The sequence below is a fragment of the Crocodylus siamensis genome, chromosome 1 (assembly GCF_052110815.1).
Source record: "Crocodylus siamensis isolate JL-2025a chromosome 1, ASM5211081v1, whole genome shotgun sequence".
Taxonomy (NCBI): Eukaryota; Metazoa; Chordata; order Crocodylia; family Crocodylidae; genus Crocodylus; species Crocodylus siamensis.
In genome coordinates this window covers 211,901,484-211,920,716 of record NC_143395.1, presented here as the reverse complement: position 1 = coordinate 211,920,716, position 19,233 = coordinate 211,901,484, and the positions used below count along the sequence as shown (strand labels likewise).

General features: G+C 47.8%; 1 protein-coding gene across 3 annotated transcripts in view; it reads right to left on the bottom strand.

Moving 5' to 3' along the window:
- The window catches only part of LOC149874063 (uncharacterized), a 42,191-nt gene extending 32,662 nt beyond the window's left edge, over window positions 1–9,529 (bottom strand). For all 3 annotated transcript variants that reach the window (XR_016443332.1, XR_016443333.1, XM_090055947.1), the window contains exon 1: window positions 2,966–9,529. The gene's annotated coding sequence lies outside the window, so the exon portion shown is untranslated. The remainder of the gene's footprint in view (window positions 1–2,965) is intronic.
- Window positions 9,530–19,233: the final 9,704 nt, after the last annotated feature.

Genomic DNA, 19,233 nt, shown 5'->3' with positions numbered 1-19,233 from the left:
ATTTATATAACTATACATATATTGGGGGTGCGTGCTCAAAAAATTTTACTGATAGGGGTGCGCAATCAAAAAAGTTTGGAGACCACTGCCTTAGAGAAGGCAGTTGCAGCTTGGAGGAATAAATGCTAAAAGTAACTTCCCCCCTCTACCCCCACCTCCATTTAAAGCTACATACTCTACGGAACAGGACAAATCAACCCTTACTGCCCCACAGGCAAATGAGTTTATTTTAAATGCAAAACTACAGTGTTACTGAGACGATCTCCCTTTTATTTTTTTATCTAATATTGGAACACTGTTTATTTCCTTCCATGTTCTAAACTGTGGTCAATCTCTTAGTCCTTCCACTAAAGGAAATTAAAAACTACAGGGAAATCTGGAGAAATATTTGCCTTTTAATACTAGCTGCACGTCGCCCAGTGTCCCACCAGAGGTGATGTAATTGGTCCTAACTGGCAAAGACCAGTCACATGGGAGGTGATGTTTTTATTATGATCAGCTGCAGAGAAGCAGTGGGGATGATCTCACCTGCAGCTGAACATGTTTGAACTTTTGTACCTTTCAGTCTGTGAAACAGAAAGTGAGGCACATCAGACAGCAAAGTTTCCTGCAAACCTTAAGGGCACTTGTACACGTGACCGGTTTAGTCCTCAGGGTTTTATTCTGTGCCCCCTAAATTGAAACATTGGGCTTTTAATTGAAAACCACCATTTCAATTTTTCCGTCACATTACGGTGAGGGGCCTAATCCCCCCACCTTTTTTTTTCAGAACCGGGACCTGCCCACTGCCAGGGAGATGAGTTGCTAGTGGGCCAAGCAACCTCTGAGCCATGGGGAGCCCCAATCCTTCCCTCCATGGTGGTGGCACCCCCCCAGGGCTGCCCAGGCAGGCTGCTAGTGGGCCAGGTGCTGCCCCAGCTTGGAAGCAGCACCTGGTCTGATCCAGCTGTTCCCTGAACCCACCCGAGGAGCAGCACCCTGTGGTCTTCCAGTAGGCAGGCTCAGGGAACAGTTGGATCAGGCTGGGTGCTGCCTCTGAGCTGGGGCAGCACTTGATCTGCTAGCAGCCCACCTGGGCTGCCCCAGTGGGCACAGCTGCCATGGTGGGAAGGACCAGGGCCACCCCACAGCTCAGGGGATGCTCGGCCCACTGGCAGCCCACCCCCCACCAGCCAGAGGAGAGGTGGGCAGGCTCCACCAACAACAAGAAATGGACTGGGTCCCTTGCCACTTCTACCTTCAACAGGTGTCTGCTGAAAACAGAAGCAATGAGGGGCCTGATCCATTTTTCCTGTGGAGCCTGCCCACCTCTCCTGCAGCTGCGGGGTGGGGGGAGCTGAAAGCTGCAATACATCGTTGCAAACTAAACTACATTCTCATGTAGTTTAGTTTGCAATGATGCAAATTCATCTAAACCCCCCAAAACTGGTGTGCATGTAATGTGTGATGCCATTAAACTATAGCAAAACCCCCAGTTTTTCTTTTTTCTTATTTAAAAATATACTCCCTCCCCTTCCCCTAACCATTTCTGACTTTCTGTCTGCCCTCTGTATCCCTTATAAGTGATTACAAGTAATACTAGGTAAACTAAGTTCTTATACTTCCACATAGTAATAAGCTCCTTTTTATGTTGTAAATAATGTTCGCTTATGTTTGTATTAATTTTCAATTTTATATTGAATTTTTATGATTTAGGCTATGTCTGTAAAGTCAAGTAATGTCAAGTTTCCATTTTGTATGTCAAGCCTCCATCTTGTGTCTCCTGCCCAGGCGTAATCTATGTTGTAACCTATGACTCATGTCTAACCAGTATCATGTACACTGGTTCCTGAATGAATGGGGGATAATGGTAGCAGGCCTCTACTGAATAATCAACTCAATGACTGGACCAGACCATTGCCTTCCATTGACTCACCCAGGAACCATGGACCCAGCATTTGAAATCAGCCAACTCACTACTGCAACACAGGCACCTGGCACTGCACGTCCCTGCCTGGAGTGCACATGCTCAGTACACCAGGGCTGACCCTTGCCTGGGCATGCCCCTGCCACTAGGGTCATAGAAGGTCTGCCCCTATAAAAAGGGGCAGTGAAGACAGACCCAGTGGGACGCCCTCACCATCTGAACCAGCACTGCGTCATGTCACCCATTCACCCAGAGGCCCTGCCAGCAACCCCCTCTGGACAACACCTCACTAGAGAAGACCCCAACAGGCCATTGAGGATCAACTCATAGCCCAGGATAGGTAGCTATTGCCCAACTTCCTTTCCCAAACACAGGATCTAGACTGTGTCCCTGCACACTTTAACTTCAGTCTCTCCACCAAGCCTTTCTCCTTCCCTGCTGCCACTGTGCGTGTGCAGGAACCAGCAGCCTCCTGAGCTGCTCATTTAGAACCCGAGTCGGGTCCTGTCTCCCAGCCCTGCTCTCTGCCCCTCTGGTCTCTCTCTGCCTTCACCTTCTCCCTGATCTTGGTCTCTTCCTGCCTTCTCTCCCTCTGTTCCCGTTCCCCATCTCTGCCCTGCTGCCGCCACCTTCTCTCTGCTCTCCCTCCATTTCTGCCCCAGCAGCACCCAGCATCCCCGCAGCTTTTCCCCACTCCCGGCAGCCCCTGCAGCCTGTCCAGCTGCCCCCGGAGCCCTGATCTGACCCCCAGTACCGCCGCACCCTTCTGGCCTGGCCCTGGGTCTCCCGACCCGGCCACCGTCCTCCCGGCGCTGCCCCACAGTTCCCCTCCGGTTCCCGGCACCCGCTGCCACTCCCTGCAGCTTTTCCAGCTGCCCCGGAACCCTTCTCCTTCTCCTTCTCCCCGGCAGCCCCGCAGCTTTTCTCCGGCTCCCAGAGCCCCTCTCCACAACTCACTGCTCTCCCCAGAGCCCTTATCTGGCTTCCCGGCTTCTCCCCGGCAGCCCCTCTCCAGCACCCCCAGCTCCCCCCAGTCCCAGTTTCCCTCTCCCCACGTACCTTTCGGCTTCCCCACAGCTCCAGCTCCGACGCCAGTTTCTGTGCCGGCTTCTCCCCGCTTCTCTGTTCTGGCGGCTTTGGGCTTCTCCTTCAATCAATTAACATCCATTAACCTAAAGTAACCCCAAGCCTCAGTTCCTCAGCACATCTTCTCTCTAGTCTACCTGTTCTAATCCCCATCCCTGCAACTTTCACTCTCTCACTTTAACCTTCCCCCAGGTATCCCAAAGTACCCCAAGCACACACATACACACACACACCATACCATCCAAGTTAGGAACTCACCTGTATGTATGTGTAGGTGGGTGGTTGTCTGTGAACTGGTGAATGTGTGTGTGTGTGTATATGTGTATATATATATCAATATCATCATGTAGGTGATATACAAATGAGTGATCCATGTATGTGTATTGGGTGTGCAGGTATTGGTAGCTGATTTAGTCTAATTTTTGGTGTGTGTAGTGAATATATGCTTGAATTGGTGATAGGTGTGCATGTGCCTACGCTGGTAATTTTGGATGATGTATGTGCCTGAGCTGGCAGTGGAACTGTATGCACCGTGTGTGTATGCGCCCGGTGTGTGTGCATGCATCTAATTGCTTTTGGAGGGAGGGGTGTGTATGTGCAATTGTGTCACACCCTCCCATCTAACAGCACAATTTTGAGATCCTGAGAGTTTGCCTGGCTCCACAGCACGACAAAGCCACATACATGACATTTTCGCCACTTGTACATCATGGCACCGGTCACATGTACAAGCGCCCTATGAGGTTAATGGAGAACTGTGAACAATGAGCTCTTCAAGAGGCAGAAAAAAATGGAAGTGGAAATCTACCACATTGTTTGTTGAAGTAGCTTTATTCCTAGAGGAGACATTAATGTCTGTTAATCAAATCCCACCTGAACTAAGAATGGACTGTATTCATGGTGCAAATATCAACGTTAGTTCTAATCTTAAATTTTCAGACTAGCTAAAGGGATTTTTCTATGTTTATTTTCTTGTAATACATGCAATAGAAAGCATTTAGGGTCTAAGTCTTCCGAAGTGCTGGACCTCTTCCATGAGGTGCCCTCTGAGCTCCCATTTGAAGTCTCAAGAACTAGTCATTGGTCTGATCCATGGTAAATGCATGTCACGTCTGCCTCACTGAGATGATTTCCATGCACATCATTGCCTTTCAGTAAAGAGTAAATGGCAACCTAGTGGCACATCTGGTGTTGTCTGCAAATCAATTTGCATAAATTAAACAGATTTGAACTGGGGCTCATTTGCCTGAAAGTCTGATTGAGCAGTTCTTTGTTCACTTGGTCGCATTGCTCTGGCTGCTTAACAGTCATATTTATCTTAATGCCAATTTTGTTTTGATATTTTGCACATGGCTACATTCTGAGGCAGATCCTGAAGTAAAAGCAAATAGTCTCCCAGCACAGTTTGTAGCTCCAATGACAGCAACAATCACTTAATCTGCACATTTCTGTTTCCACTGGAGTCTGACCTAATAACCAGGACCAGACTAGATTCAGAGGGAGAGCAAGGCATGGAAATATTTCCCTGCACCGCTGGTCTAGTTGAGTTTTTATTTACATACATTAGAGAGATGCTTCTAAACCAGAATTTTTCAAGTGCAATCTGGAATGTAGACATAAGGCAAACATGTTTTGTCTATGCTAAGATTTCACGATGTATACATGCAATTCATACTGTCTGTCTTACCCCATATCATGTATTCAGGTGGACATTGTATTGCTCTGAGACATACTGAAAAAGAATTTGACAAAGGGAAGGAGCTCCAGGGCTGGATAACATCACCACTTTTTTGGGTTTTTTTCAACAATTTAAATAAGAGCAAAATAACATGCTACATTCAATCAAAAGAACTTCTATTAGCCTGTAAGTTAGAAACCTACTTTCTGGTCTCCCTGTATTCTTTCTGGGTGGAAGCAGGGTTTTGGTTTTTAAGTTAAACACAAAAAAAAAAAAGATTTTGCATTTAAGGCACCAAACTGGGACTTGGAACATCTATTTGGTTCAGTTCCTCTATTTGCCATAAACTTCCCATGTGAGGTAATATCCCAGTGCCTTCATTCCATATGTATAAAATAGGAACCAGGATATTCCACACTTACTGAGGTGTTCTGTGTATATGTGCCCAAGTGAGAGACATTCAGATACTCTGGTGATGGGTGAATATACAAGTCCTTAGACATAAAAAGAAGTATACTATATCTTGGTAAACTGATGTGGGAGAAGTGAGTGAAAACAAAACAAAACAAAAAACTTTGGTCCAATCAGCATTTCCCAGTGAAAACAAGAGCTGTGGGCTGGGCACTGGGCTGAGTAGCGGGTATTCCTGATCATTCTAACTCTGTCAGTGCTCTCTGTGCCCATGGGCATTTGACCTCACTGCTTCAATACTGACATCAGTAAAATGAGCCTAAGGATATTTTCTTACCTTCACTGGGGATAGTGAGAATGAATCAATGTTTGTAATGTGCTCCAGGGGGGAAGCAATGCAAATGGAAAGCTGTTCTGATGGAGGGGGTAGAGTCCAGCACTAGAAAATCCTCTACATAAAATAAATCCTTTTTTCTATCAGAAAGCTTTTTAGTGTGTCCAGTAACAGCAAATTAGCTATTCCTGTTATTTTTTAGCATTCAGTATTTAATTCTAAATTCCACACGTGGTTGTTTCCGGTCTCTTAGCCATATAAATCCAGTTTGATCAGTGTGAGACAAGAAGTTAACAAATTATTGTTTTGGTCTCATTTTAACCAGAAATATGGTTAAGATATTATTGCTGGTATCTCACAGACAGTATTGACCTATAAGCTGTTTTCCAGCTTGTGAATAATTGGAATATTGGGAACTTCCCATCATCTTAGTGAAACACCAAGTTGTGCAATGTGAGAAATATTTGAAACGGCCACTGAAGCCGGTTCTGCAGTCATAGTGAACTTGTGCTAATTACCTTCCATGCCACTTTCCATCTTTCTTTCCAACAATTTTATTACTGCTGTAACTTCCAGACCACCTCTCAACATATGCCTCTGCAGTACCAGTGAGATCAGTCCTACCTCTACACTATCTGACATGAATTGACAAGTTCCTGAGAGGTCTGCTTGTCTGCAGGGGGGCAGATGGTTCCAAGCAAATGCTGCAGCTATTTCCCTCCCATTAATCATTGGTGGTATGAATTACCAGAAAAAAAGATGTTTGTAATTGCCACATGGGACTATTGCTTTCCTAACCATAAATTTGGAAATCTTCTGATGCTGTTTCTGTGGCCAGTAGTGGTGCAGTATGATTAACCACTATTGTTGACATATCATTGACTAAACATAAAGTAACCATATCTGCAAATTAAAAAAAACAGGATGCTTTGTGGTGATGCTATTCATATAAGAGTCCACTAATTTTTAAAACCATGTGCCGATATTCTTACTTCTGACTCAGCAGTGACACATGCATTGTTCTTGCACAGAAAGATATTTTCCAGTAGCTTTGTGCTCTGAATGATGTGGAATACCAACCATGAAGTGTAGCAGTCCCTTTGAGAAAGGATAAAAAAAAGTTTGGATGGTGGCAATCAACTTTCGTCGTTATTTTCTCATCATTCCAACTCTTGTTAAATCACAGCAACCACTTCTGCCACTGGACAAGTTGTTCCTGATAAGCATGGAACAAACTCTGGTCTAAAATAATTGATCACAAACAATTACTTCTATAGTTATTTAAAAAAAAATATGAGTATTTTGTTTGATAAAATGATAAACAAACTAGGTGTCCTGAAAGGCATTCTGAAAGTCATAGGACATCACATGAAGAGCTAGGCTGCTAAACCAGGGATTTATGATCATTTAGGTTAAAGAAGCTTGGATTGTGTAGTTTACTTTGTTTCAGAGCCCTAAAAGAGTTCTGGGAGCCCAAGAGCACTCTCTGACTTAAGAGACTCCAAGGATTTGTTCTAGCATTGTTTATTAAGGGGGTCGGTAGATGCCAGTCTCTTGAGTAATTTTAAGAATGGGAGGGGGGCAAAACACGCAGTATAAATACCCCAGAGACAGAATGATAGCATGTGGGAATTAATGACAGAAGGTCACAGAGTAAAACTGATTGCAGAGGCAGAGTACTAAGTTCACTGGAAAGAAGGTGTCCTTTCATACCAGTCTTTAGAACCATTCACTAGGCCCATCACATGGCTTTGTGTGTTGCTCTAGACTGGGAGTTATTACTTAAATATCATACTTGTGCTTCTGTTATGACCTCTCTCAACATACCATAGACAGACATATGGGGCCAGCTCCTTCACTGATGTAAATCTGTGCAACTCCATTATACCCAAGTTCTCATCTCAAGCTTCAGATGGACAGTATAGGGTTGGTTCCAGAAGGGAGGAGGAGAGGCTATCACAACACAGCACTAAGGCTAGGGGCAGAAATTAAAAAAAGTCTGAATTGATTCAATCTTTGCAGGTTAGTCTAACTGGTCTTGGCTAAATCAGTTTGTAACTGCTCAGACATCCCAGACATGCAGGCACATGCCTGCAGTGGCTCAGGCTAGAAGCCAGGGAGTGCTAGAGCAGCCCTCACTTCCCTTCCACACTGCTGAGCTGAGGTGGGCATAGCCAGGCCCTGGCAGGACCTCTGATTACGGTGGGATTCCCACCCCACTTCTGACCAGCACCCCCCTTCTCCCTGAAGGGTGCAAAGATGAAGCAGACAGCAGGGGGGGGAAAGGGGGGAGGGGGACAGGCAAGGCCAGCACCACTGCCCTCCCCTTCTCCCTGTCTCTGCAGGCGGTGATGGAGCAGATGGATGGGGGACGGGGCCAGAGGTGTTGGCCCCGCCCCCTTTGCTCCCTGGATGATCCGTCCCTGTCCCCATCCCCATCACCACCCCCATCATTCTTGACAGGCACTTGGCTAGTTCTAAATAATAACCAGTAACATCTCACAGGATTTTCCTAGATGATTTTCAGATGAAAACACTAGTACATGTGAAATTTGGTAAAGGAAAACCTGTTCCCAAGTGTTTGAAGTAGGTCAAGTCACCAGATGATTCCTGACAGCTTATGAAATACTGTTTGCAGGCACAAAGTTCCTAGCTCAAATAGTGTACTTAAAACAAAAGGATCTAAATTACACTCCCATGGCACTTGACTCTACTCAGGATTGCCTAGGATCAAAACTATTTCCAAAATACTCAGCTAAATATTATCAGGGCCCTGCATGTACTGTGATTACAGTGCAATGGAATTTGCTGTAGAGTTATGTTCCAGAATCTATTATCATTAGCTATCCTGCTGTGGAGGAGGGGTGGCTATAAGCCCTAAATGTGTCTCATAGGCCCATTGTGTTGGGCACTCTGCAAACATATGGTAAATGATTCCTTGCCTAGTTGAACCAAGGATAAATAAGGGTATAAATGCATACAAGACTAACACATAATGGTAGCAGTCATTGTGCTGATGTATGCATCTTAATAGTAATATTTGTTCTTTGTCCTCATGAACGTGCCAGTCATTTGGTGCACTGAAGTATTTCTGAGGATTTAAACAGCATGAAAACAGTCCTGAGAAAGGGAAGCTGCCCCATTCATCTGAAAGGGCTATTGACACTGGAACTCAAAGAGGGCTGTGACAGGCTCACGCCTAGAAAAGACTGGGCAACGTGCGTACCCGGTTCACCTGCTTGCAATGCACCTTCCTCTTCCTACCTACCATTACCAGCTATTTCTAAAATATTAATATTCAGTGATGGGGAGGTGGTACCTGTGGTCACTCAATGGACTTAGTGTGGTTGAGTCTGCATTGGGCTTCTGTGGAAACTTGATGGTAAGTAGGGTCTCCACTTAGTTCCTTTCCTTCCAGGTGCTACAAAAAGATCAAGCCCGCTTAGGATGTGGCCTATGCCTCAGCTCCAAAGGATTGCAACAGAAACAGATCATTAAGCTTAAATTGCTCAGGCAGGGAATTGGTGCCTCTGTGTTAGCCGAGCACCCCCCTTTACTGGGGTAATTAATTCAGTCCAAGGCACCTTGTCTGGGATCTCTGTGCCTGCCAATCCAGAGCAGCCAAGCAGGCAACCGCTTGAGTGGGGTCATGTGCCTTTCTTCTTCAGGCTCACACCAACGACCTGCCAGCAAGTTGGCAGCTCAGCCAGAGCCCTGTCCCCACAGCAATTTAAGTGGCAGCACAGCTGAAATAGCTAGTAAGCCATGCTTATCCCACAACCTCAAACCACATCTTGCATCACTGTGACTTTGAAAAATCCCAGATGTCTCCTGCCTACCTACCCAAGCCTCCAGCTTCTTCCAGCAACCTCCACAATAGTGTTGTACAACATCTGTTCAGCACAGAAATCTGTTCTGTACTGAATATGAAAAATATGAGTATACCATACAATCAATTGCAATGTGCAGCATGCTCCACTTACCTGGACACCAGAGAATGGCATGATTCATATAGTTTCATAGTTTGTAGGGTCAGAAGGGACCCCAGAAGATCATCAAGTCCAACCCCCTGCTGTGGCAGGAAAGCGTGCTGGGATCAAATGACCCCAGCAAGGTGTTCATCTAGCCTTCTCTTAAAAACCCCCAGGGTAGGAGCCAGCACCACTTCTCTTGGAAACTGGTTCCAGATCCTAGCTGCCCTGACAGTGAAGTAGCGCCTCCTGATGTCTAGTCTGAATCTACCCTCTGCCAGCTTGTGACCATTATTCCTAGTCACTCCTGGCGGTGCTCAGGGGAACAGGGACTCCCCCAATGCCTGCTGGTCCCCTCTGACTAGTTTGTAACAGGCCACTAGATCCCCCCTCAGCCTTCTCTTGTGGAGGCTGAACAGGTTCAGGTCCCGTAGCCTCTCCTCACAGGGCCTGCCCTGCTGCCCCCTGATCATGGAGTGGCCCTCCTCTGGACCCTCTCCAAGTTGTCCACATCCCTCTTGAAGTGTGGCGCCCAGAACTGGACACAGTACTCCAGCTGCAGCCTTACCGGTGCTGCATAGAGGGGGAGGATCACCTCTTTGGACCTGCTTGAGATGCATCTGTGGATGCATGACAAGGTGCGGTTGGCCTTCCTGACTGCATCCCCGCACTGCCGGCCCATGTTCAGCTTGGCATCAATGATGACTCCAAGATCCTTTTCTGCCTCTGCACCGATAAGAAGGGAGTTCCCCAGCCTGTAGGTATGCTGCTGGTTCTTCCTCCCCAGGTGCATCACCTTGCACTTGTTGGTGTTGAATCCCATCCTTTTCTCATCCACCCACCCCTGTAACCTGTCTAGGTCCGATTGCAGCCTATTCCTCCTTTCCAGCGTACCCACATCCCCCCACATCTTAGTGTCATCAGGAAATTTGAGCAGGGTGCTTTTTACCCCCTTGTCCCAGTCACTGATGAAGATATTGAACAGTGCGGGCCCGAGGACCGATCCCTGGGGGACCCCACTGCCCACATCCCTCCAGGTCGAAAATGACTCTTCCACTACCACTCTCTGGGTGTGGCCCTCCAGCCAGTTGGCAACCCATTTGACTCTGTAAGTGTCAACACCACAGTCCCCCAGTTTCTTAATGAGAATGGGGTGAGAGACAGTGTCGAAGGCCTTCTGAAAGTCCAGAAAGACTACATCCACTGCTACCCCTGCATCTAAGGATTTGGCGACCTGGTCATAGAAGGTCACCAGGTTGGTCTGACAGGACCTGCCTCTAATGAACCCATGTTGGTTGCCCCCAAGCATAACCTTCCCTGCTGGCCCCTCGTGGATATGCATCAGAATAATTCTCTCAGAAAGCTTGCCCAGGATCGAGGTAAGACTAACTGGCCTATAGTTTCCCGGGTCCTCCTTCCTCCCCTTTTTGAAGATGGGAACCGCACTGGCCCTTCTCCAGTCCTCTGGCACCACACCAGACCACCACGAGTGCTCGTAAAACTGTGCTAGGGGTCCTGCAATGGCCTCAGCTAATTCCCTCAGTACTCGAGGGTGGAGATCATGTAGACCAGCTGATTTGAATACATCCAGTACTTCCAGAAGTTCCCTAACTAGTTCCTCACTAACACTTGGCCTAGGTGCGCCTCCCCTGGGGTGTAAGGGGGGCTCAGAGGAAGGGTGATTGTTCCGGTCCCTGCTTAGGAAAATGGAGGCAAAGAAATCGTTAAATATGTTGGCTTTCTCATCTCTCATGTTGGGGTGTGACGACCAAATTTCCTAACGTGTCCTGCAGGGGCCCCACATTACCCGAAACCTTCTTTTTACCCCCTATGTATTTAAAAAAGGACTTCTTATTGTCCTTAATCCAGGAAGCTAGTCCCAGTTCCATCTGTGCCTTGGCCTTCCTGACTGCCCCCCTGCATCCCCGAGCAACTGCAATATAGTCCTCCCTGGTGATGGCCCCTCCCTTTTTGCTAGGAGACATTCCCAGATGCTTTTGATGAGCCATGGGGGCTTATGTGCCCTCCTGCTCCCTTTGATCTGTGTTGGGATTACCTCCCTTTGGGCTTGGAGGATCATCTCCTTAAGGAGCGTCCAACTGTCCTTGGACACCTGGCTCCCCTCACCTCTCGGACCTCAGTGCTTCCCCGACTATTCTCCTTAGCTCGTTGAAGTCTGCCCTCCTGAAATCTAGGGTTGCTGCCTTGCTGCAGGCCTTTGCCACCTTGCCCTGGATGGTGAATTCCAGCAGGCAATGATCACTGTCGCCCAGGTGGTCAAGCACCCGCAGCCCCCTCACTAGGTCGTCACCCATGGCCAGCACCAGGTCCAACAAGGCATCTCCCCTGGTGGGGCTGTGCACCTCCTGGGTTACATGGAGGTCCTACATCTTGGCTAGGAACCTACATGAGTGGTCAGACCTGGCTGACTGCTCTTCCCAGCAGATGTCTGGAAGGTTCAGGTCACCCATGATGACCACATCCTTTGACCCAACTACCTCCGTGAGCTGACTTAATAATTCCTGGTTTAGCTCTTCCCCTTGGTTGGGTTGTCTGTAGTAGACCCCCATCATTAAGTCTCTTTCTCTTTGACTGCCTTGTATTCTAACCCAGAGCACTTCAGAGTGCCCCTCCTCGATTCTTTGCTAATTGACAAGGATGTGTATTCCTCCTTAATGTAGAGCGCCACACCCCCACCTATTCTCCCTGTCCTGTCCCTCCTGTATAGCCTATATCCCTTGATATTCACCACCCAGTCATGCTTTGGGTCCCACCACATTTCAGTGAGCCCCACTATGTCTGGGTTGGTGTCAGCTAGCTTCCTCTTGCTTGTTTCCCATACTACGAGCGTTTGTGTAGAGGCATTTGAGGCCTCCTGAGGATGTATGCACTGGCCCCCTACTTTCAGCATTACCCTGGCCCCTGTTGCTTACCTGTATATATGTTCCGCTCATCAGTTTAGGCTGGGCTGTACTGTGGGTGTTGCTTGGTTTGGCAGTCCAAGGCTTCTTCCACCCTCGTCTTCCCCTTCCCCCAACGAGCCTAGTTTAAAGCCTGCTGGAGGAGATCTGCCAACCTAGAAGAAAACACGTGCTTACCTTTAGGGGAAAGGTGGAGTCCATCCCATCCAAGCAGGTCTTTTGTCATGATGTACAGGTTGTTGTCGAGGAAACCAAAGCCCTCCTCGAGACACCATTCCCAAAGCCACCAGTTGGTCTCTGCGATGTACATCACATGCCATCTTCCATGTCCGCTCACTGCTAGGACAGAAGAGAAAACCACCTGTGCACCCATCTCCTTCAGCACGCCCCCCCAGAGTGTGGTCTGCCATCAGGTGATCAGGGCTTCTCCTGACCGCATCATTAGTACCCACATGGATTAGGACCATGGGGTAGTAATTGGTGGCCTGGATCACAGCCTGGATCATCCTCTCCACATCCTGAATCTTTGCTCATGTACCTGGATAACATAATGCCTATCCCAATTTGTTGCCTGTTCAAAGTCTGCTATTAGTAGCCTTGAAAATGGCAGGAACTAGCCAGAGAGGCTGAGACCAAATTGGGAAGACACTCAAGCCCCAGGAGGAAAGACAGGCTACTTGCATGCCCTGAGAAATGCACGCCAAGGCAAAGCCCCAGAAGAGAGTCCCAGAGAGGCTACCAAGCCTGGCTGCAAAGCAGGAAGCAACGTGGAGCACAGTTGAAGCAGGCTGTATTTGGCCAAACAGGTACCCTACAGGGAAGCACAGGGAAGGGATTCGCAGAGCACTGCCAAAAGGCAGGGCAGAAAACCTGGCCCCAGGCCAAAAGGAAAGAAAGTGAGAGGTTGGCGACTGGTAGAAAGCTGAGAGACCTGAGCAGAGAGGCCCCTGCAAAAAAGGGCCGACATTTAGGGCCAAGCCAGGCCGCAAAGCAACCACTGGCACAGATGCCTAGGGTTGTAGATAAGGGGGTGGAGACATCTAAAGGCCCCCAGTAAAGCTGAAAGGGTGCAGCAAGAAGCTGACAAGCCCATAGAGCAAAGCAGTGAGGAACACAGCCATGAGTGCATAGCAGCAGAACTGGATTTGGGTTGTACTTTAAATGGATTCATAGATGCTAGGGTCAGAAGGCCCCTCAACAGAACAGAGTCCAACCCCCTGCCTGGGCAGGAAAAAGTGCTGGGGTCAGATGACCCCAGCCAGATGCCTATCCAGCCTTCTCTTAAAGATCCCCAAGGTAGGGGAGAGCACCACCTCCCCCAGAAGCCCATTTCAAATTTTGGCCACCCTTACCATGAAGAAGTTTTTCCTGATGTCTAGCCTAAATCTGCTCTGTCAGTTCATGACCATTGTTCCTAATTACCCCAAGAGGCAACTTGGTGAACAGAGCATCTCCAATCCCCTGCTGGGCCCCCCAATGAATTTGTAGGTAGCCACAAGATCACCTCTCAGCCTTATTTTGCAGAGGCTGAAGAGATCCAGATCCTTCAATCTCTCCTCATAGGGCTTGTCCTGTAAGCCCCTAACTATATGAGTGGCCCTCCTCTGGACCTCTTGAGTCTATCAACATCTTTCTTAAAGTACAGCGCCCAAAACTGGATGCAGTACTCCAACTGCGATTTGACCAATGCCATGTAGAAGGGAAGTATCACCTTCTTCAATCTATTTGTCCTGCATCTGCTAATACATGATGAAGTGTGGTTAGCTTTGCTGATGATTTTGTCATACTGATGACTCATGTTCATCTTGGAGTCCACTATGACTCCAAGATCCCTTTCTGCTTCTGTGCTGCTGTGACGGTCACTTCCCAACCAGTAGGTGTGCTGGATATTTTTGTGCCCTAGGTGCAACACTCTGCACTTGTCCTTGTTGTACTGCATTCTGTTGTGCACTGCCCACTTTTCCAACCTGCCCAGGTCTACTTGCAATCATTCCCTACCCTCCAGTGTGCGCACTTCACCCCACAATTTAGTATAGTCCACAAACTTTGATAGAGTACACTTCACACCCACTTCCAAGTCACTGATGAAGATACTGAAGAGTATAGGTCCAAGGGCCAAACTCTGCAAAACTCCACTACCCACATCCTTCCACTCTCTGGTTGCGACCACTAAGCCAATTTGCCACCCACTGGACCATGTAAACATCTGTCACAGCCTCTTAATTTATTTATGAGAATGGGATGAGATACTGTATCAGAGGCCTTGCCAAAATCCAAGAAAATAACATCTACCTCTACTCCTGCTTCTAAGCATTTTGTGACCCCATCATAAAACAAAACTAGACTGGTCAGGCATGATCTACCTGCTACAAATCCATACTGGTTTCCCTACTGCATTATTTTTCCCATTGGACTCCCACAAATATGATACTTCATATCTTTTCAAAGACCTTTCTGAGGATGGAGGTGAGACTGACTGGCCTATAATTACTCAGATCCTCCTTCCTTCCATTCTTGAAAATAGAGAACACGTTGGCCCTTTTCTAGTGCCCTAGGACCTGACTTGAGTGCCACAAGTGCTTAAACAGCCATGCCAATGATTCTGCTATGACACCGGCTAATTCCTTCAGTACTCTCAGAGGCAGCTTATCTGGGCCATTGGGTTTGTTCTGATTTTTCCTTAGAAGAATTTCATTAGCACAAAGCCATGGTGAGTCCCATTATGGGGACATCAGCTTGTAGTTAAAGGATGGCCTAAAAAGAACTGCCAGCCAAGGAGGTCTCATCCCCATAATGGCAGGACCTGCAGGTGAGAAGCAATCACCTATAAAAGTGGAGCCCCGCAAGAATAACACCCTTTCTGGCCCTGGATGTGGTAAGGGTGGGTAATGGGGAGGTTGGAGCCCCATGAAGAAACCAAAGGTGTGGGACCTCGTAAGCCATCTGTGGGAACCGTCTCACCAGAAGAACATAGAGTTGTGGTAGACGAGCAGGAACAACTATCAAAACACACAGGTGACACTACGTAGGATCCCACCCACATGTTGTACGGGGGTAAGGTATTGGTTAAGAAAGCACTTAAGCCTTACAATACATACACGCAACAATGACCATCTCTCCTTTCTAATGGTCTTGATGTTCCACAAATTAACCTACCCTTTCTTCTGCAATTCTGGAAGAAAAATGTGGAACACCTGTGACTGGATGTTAATGGTGTGAAGCACAACACAAGACTGAGTGTGCCTGAGGAGATGGTAGCACCATAGATGGCTAGCAAGAACACAGGTGATTTGAAAATTGCAGGTGGTGGGAAAACTGTGGTAACCAAAATGGTATATAGAATATTAAGCACGGATACTCAAAACTGTGGTTGGCTAAACCATGCTAGGTGAGGGAAACCTCTAACACTGTACAGAGATAGCATTAAGGTATAAGCCATTTAATCTCAGTCTCCAATTTTGATAGTCTTGGGTTGACTAGTTGGCTTTATCCCATCATGGTTTTATACATGAGACTAATGGAGTTGCAGTAACAGCCATCCTAGCAGTACAGGAGTATAGGAATAATCACTGCAAGAAACTGGCACTCAGAGTGCAGAAGAAGAAAAGCCAACAGATGCATCTGAAAATGAGCCAAGTCTAGAAGGGTCTCCAACACCAATCAGGAATAAGCCAAGTTGGATATGCTTGTCTTGTCCGAGAGAAAAATATGCCATTAGTTCCCCAGTCATAATAAATATTCAGTAAAAAAAAGGTGATTATTTTTCCACTAACAAGGAAATTAAAAACAACCCAAGATGGGCCTGACAATGACTTGAAGGTACCATCTTGGGGGAGGGGGGTGCAAATTGGGGCAAACACCCTGGGCCCACTGCTTTGGGGGGCCCTGCAGACAAGGCTGTACAGGCCCCACCGCAGCCACTGCCGAGAGCTGCTAGCTCCAACCGCTCACCCCCCTCCCCACTCACACACGCTCTGCCAGCTCTGGCCAGTCGCCATCCCCCTTCCCCCACAGGCTGATATGCCCCAGTCCTAACAGCTCTAGTCATTGTAATAAGTGGGCCATCCCAGGGCTGGTTCAGAAGTTGGCTCGCCCACTGCCTTGCCTTTAATGTAATTGAAGATGCTCCTAGGCAGGAGGCTGCCCATTTAATTGCCCTGATGCCAAGGGCAAATACATGATCCCGAACCTCCCCTTATACCATGTCCCATGCTTCATGTATGGCATCCATATCCACAAACTCCCCCAGCCCCTTAGCTGGGGTGCATTCATCTTAAACTTGGCCTCAGGCATCCTCAGAGCTACCTGGGATCCCAAGGCCCCCTCACTGGGGCCTCAACACCTGGTTCCCTCACTGGACTTCTGGACCTAGTGCCCCTTGGGCCTCAGGCCTTACTCAGTGGGCCTGGACCCTGCCTCAGACCCTACTCAGTGGGGCTTGACTCTGTGCTTTTCTGTCAGGGTGTGCTCTCCCAGCCTTTCCACTCTACAGGATCACCCGCAAGTCAGTGGGGGTTGAGCCTTTCTGGTACCCCATACTCACCCTTCACTGGTGAGGCATTTCATTGAGACTTCCCTCCCACAAGCAGCCCCACTACATCATCCCCCTCAGCAGGGTGTAGTTTTAGGTCATTCCCCAGGACCAGGAACCTTCTCCACCCCCATAGTCCCTACCCTGAACCTCCAAGCTGTTCTGGGATCAGCCAGCTGGGTAATGTTCCTACCTCAAGTCCTTGGAGCAACTGCCAGTTGTGCTCTTGGGGCCTAGCCTTATACCGAGGCTCCCAGCTTCTCCACCAATCAGGCAGCCTCCTGCCTAACATGCAACTGCCTAATTGGGCCTGCTCCCACCTGCAGGCTGCTTACTGCCTGATCACACCCCTTAAAGCAGCAGGCATAACCTGTTTTCTGCCAGTCAAAATACAGAACTGTAAGGAACCTCCCAGGTCATCAAATTCATCCCCCTGATACTTCAGGCAACGATCCTAATAATTCATTTATCAAGATCCATCTTAAAATAGGCCTTTTGCTGCCAGTAAACCTATTGCAAGGGTCTTGCCAAGTTTAATTTCTCCTCCAATTTCCAATCCAAAAAGTTATGCACAACTATTTGGAACCAGTCTGTTCTTGTGCCAACATCATTATTTAGATTGAGGGACAAGCTTCATGTTTATTCCCTTGTATAATTATAGAAAGCAGCTTCGTCCTTTTTCAGCCCTCATTTTGCCCGGCTAACTCAACCAAGCTCTTAGTCTCGTCTTATAAGATAATATCTCCCTAATTACCCTGGTAGGTTTTCCTTCTACCTGTTCCAGTTTGAACTTAATCTCACAAATGGCAGGTGATCAACGTTTCGCACAATATTCCACATGAGATCTCACTAATGTCTTACAAAGTGTCATTGATCTTTACTGAAAACTGAAGCAAAGCATTTATTTAGATTCTGACCCATGCCAAGATTAACTTTGATCCCAACCCTATCTTCACTATACACTAAAGGCCATTTACCATTAGTTTGTCCAAAGGAAATGAAGACAAACTCAGTTTCACTCCCAACAAGTTTTCCTATATCCTGCATTTTCTCACCTCTGAGACATCACTGAGGTCTCTTTTGCCATTCTGTGGAGACTTTCTGTTTATGTCTAGAGGTGACAGAGTTCAGTCTGAAGTATTTACCTCCAACCATTTCCCATTGCTGGGGCTTGGGATTCAAATTTTTGCACATTTGATTTAAGGAAACTCCAAGCCTCTTTGTAGCAGGTCCTGGCCCTCAAGAGCAGCTGTGATGCCCCCTGGTGGCCAAGCTACCCCTGCCTCACTTCTGTTCTCCAGGGTACCCTCCCTTGTTTGTCTCATCTTCCACACCTTGATGTGTATTTTAGTCCTTTGGGAGGCTGCTCCAGAGCCCCAAAGTGAGCCTCAGTTCACATCTTTCCATCATGCCTGGCTGGCACCAGTCTTGTCCTCTGTCAAGAAGCCATCTTGAAGGCATTAACTGTGGCCTCCAGCTTCCCCCCATAGCCATGGGCATGCCTCATGGTGGTCACTTCATCATGATTTACTTTTCTGTGTAAGTTTTGGCCTTCTTAGTCTTAGCCTACAGGTTGATCTGGTTGTCTGTGGACTGGTAGCCTAGACCCACTTGGTCTCAGCCTCATCAGCCACAGCTAGGGTGGTCATCATAGAGGACAGTCGTCCTCTGTCGATACAAAACCAGATGTTATGTCCTCTATTTTTCTTTTGAAGAGAAAAATAGGACACAAAGGCATCAGGTTTCATATCAGTAGAGGACAGATTAGCAGAAAACCAGAATGCCCTTGACCACCCTAGCCACAGCCTGCTTCTGTTGCCCCTTCTAGACTCAGGCTTTGGCCTTCTCAGCTTTAGGCTACCCCTATCACTCCACTCTCAGGGAGAGATTCTGGACTTTTTGGTCTCAGCCTGCCTGTGCCTTGACCTCAGGGTCAGACTCTGTCCCTTGCAGCCTCAGTCTGCTTCTGTCTTGTGCCCCTGCCTTGGCAGGTCTCAAAACCTGGCATGCATTTCAGGCACCCCTGTATGGCCTCCTTAGCACCCCTACAGCCACCATCTGCTCCTCCAGTATAAAACTAGGACAGAAACACAAACAACCACTTTTAACTCAAAGCTCCCCTCTGGGTCATCTTACCATTGGGACTACCTAACATGGCCTGCAGCCCCTGCCCCTAGCAGCCATTCTTCTCCCTACAGAGTTCAGGGCTATACTGCCCCTTTTACCTCAAGAACTCAGGCTTATATACCCTGGGCTCCTCCTCTTCTGGTCAGGTATGCTCCTGAATGGCCACAGGTGTGCTCTCTCACCTTGATGGCCAGCTTACTGTGCCTAGACTGCAGTTGATCCCCTGCTGCCTCCCCTTTCACAGCTAACTCCTTTTCAGCTGCTTGGA